The sequence below is a fragment of the Oncorhynchus gorbuscha genome, linkage group LG17, assembly GCF_021184085.1.
Source record: "Oncorhynchus gorbuscha isolate QuinsamMale2020 ecotype Even-year linkage group LG17, OgorEven_v1.0, whole genome shotgun sequence".
NCBI classification, from domain to species: Eukaryota; Metazoa; Chordata; class Actinopteri; order Salmoniformes; family Salmonidae; genus Oncorhynchus; species Oncorhynchus gorbuscha.
The window spans coordinates 25,036,778-25,039,523 of NC_060189.1; positions in this window are offsets into that span (position 1 = coordinate 25,036,778).

A 2,746-nucleotide genomic window follows, 5' to 3' on the forward strand; every position below is an offset into this window, starting at 1 on the left:
ATAGTACCTGCAAAACACCAGTCTCAACGTCAACGGTGAAGAGGCGACTCCAGGATGCTGGTCTACTAGGCAGAGTTCCTCTGTCCAGTGTCTTTTGCCCATCTTAATCTTTTATTTTTATTGGCCAGTCGGAGATATGGCTTTGTCTTTGCAACTCTGCATAGAAGGCCAGCATCCCGGTGTCGCCTCTTCACTGTTGACGTGACAAATGCTCGATGTCTATATATATAGGGCAGCAGCCTCTTAGGTGCAGGGTTAGTGAAAGTGGCTAAAGTTTAGGGCAGGGTACTGGGTGGATGCCGGCTAGTGGTGGTTATTTAACAGTCTGATGGCCTTGAGATAGAAGCTGTTTTTCAGTCTCTCGGTCCTAGCTTTAATATACCTGTACTGACCTCACCTTCAGGATGATAGCGGGGTGAATAGGCCGTGGTTCGGGTGGCTGAGGTCCTTGATCAAACTATGGTATAATAAACTTCCGGCTACTGTCTTTCGATTGTAAGAGAGATACTGAGGGCCAATACCAAATCAACCACTATACCCTATGCCAAGGGTACTTAAGTATTATTTGAGAAGCAGTAATAAACGCCCAGCTCTCAGTTCCTGCGATCCCAAACTTTACACATCCCTCTTTTTAGCTGAGATGAAATGTTTCTGTTTAAAGCTAATTTCCTGCAATTCTACACATGTTGCCATGTATTATTTGTGTTAATATGATAGCAGTGGTCAAAGTCTGACCTAGCTCCCCCAATTCAGCAAAAGAAACACCTGTGGTCCGTATTGACCCCGTTCTGGGTCCGGCCCTATGCGGAGATCTGAAAGGATTTGATTGGTATAACCAGTATGGTGAAACTTACACAAAGCCTATCAAGGGGCAAGGTGGCGCTATTACCATATCGATTGGACCCAGAAGTTTCATACCATAGGGGGTACGTGCCCCCTCATATTTTGGGGGGTAATTAAATAAAAATATATTTATACTGTATATATTTTTTTTAACTACATTTTCGAATGTTAAATTAATTACTTAACTTATTTTTTAAAGCCACCTTTTGATTATAAATATTTATAAAAAGAGGTATTTTGCGGAGGTTGCACAATGATTGAACCAGGCAAAGTGTACCCCCCCACCCCCCTGCTCTATTCTCCCTACGAGTGGTTCCTTCCAAGGTGCACCATGGAGCAAAGATATGCTAGGCAGGACATTAGATACTCTGGTGTGTGAAAACAGTATTGTGTCGAGTGACACACAGTGTTTTATTTTATTTTAGCTGCTGAAGATGGGCAGGCCTTGTTTGTAAATTAATTTGAACAATCTATGTAGCCTATTGATTCCTTCTTGATGAATAAATAAAATACAAATGTTTTGTTGTTTCTCTATAAAACTAGCCACCTAGCAATTTAATTAAGTTGGCTTTAGCTAGCCAGCTAGATAGGTTCCCAAGTCTCCCAACCTCATAACTAGCTACCAAGCCATTTCAGGCTATCAAGTTAAAGTCGCTTGTCTAACTATCCTAGCTGGCATGCTGGCAAGGTTGCTAGGCTTTAGAAAATACAAAAAAATGCTTTAATTCTTGGGTTATGATATGTACCAGTGTGGCAGTTGTACTAAACATCTAAAGCCTAAAAGTTCTTAAAGGTCCAATGCAGCCATTTCCATCTCAATATCAAATAATTTCAATTAAGTACCTTTAAAGGGATGGCTTAAGATAAATGTACTGAAAAATAAATAAATAAAAATCTGTTGGCCAGCAAGTGGGAGGGTTTTCAGCAGTTGAATGAAATATATTCAGAGCGGGAAAGGTAGCCACACCTGCAGAGTGCATTAAGCAACTGAATAAGGTAAGTCTGAATACCAAATACTGAGAAGTGCGTAGGTAAGGCGTAAATTCCTAAGTCGGAATCAGGCCTTTAAGGCATAAATGTTCTTAAAGGTCCAATGCAGCTGTTTTAATCTCAATATCAAATCATTTCTGGGTAACAATTAAGTACCTTACTGTGATTGTTTTCAATTCAAATAGTCAAAAATAAACAAATTACTTCTAAGAAAAATGCCATTTCTAAAAACAAGAAATTTCCTAGGACTATCTGGAAGTGGTATGAGAGGGGGGACCAATTGAAGGAGCCTTATGGGAGGATCTGTAACCTGAAAACTAGCTCCTGTTGGCAGAGGGAAAGGCAAATGTTCTTCGTTATTGGTCTATTAACTTATACTGCCTGGTGATGTCACCAGGTGGTCCAAAAACCTCGCCCAGCCAAACAAGCTGAAATTTCAGGCAGTCTTTTCAAACAGCTCTTACAGTAATAGTGCATTATCATTTTCACAATATTATTACAACCTCATAGTGTGGAAGTATACATAAAAGAAAATCATGTTTTTGACTGCACTGCCCTTTAAAGAATCATTGTGCATCATTAATTACAATGACAATTGAACATGTAAAGAGGTACGCTTAGATACATAGAATTAGGCATTGTGATTATATGGCTCTTGATTGCAGGAAAAAGCTGTTTCCCCTCCATCCTCATGTACTTCGTGCCCCCTCTAAAATAATAGGTGCATGACACCCCTGATTGCACCTGTCATACCCTCTCAGATCTCCACAAGTGCATAGGCCCCAAGTTTAAGGTTTAGGTCCATTAGTAATTGGGCCCGAGACTACTAAAACTGAATTTAGATGCGATAGTGACACGCCCCCTGGTATACGATCTCTGCCACGCTCCCCAAATTCAATAACCTCCGCGCCTT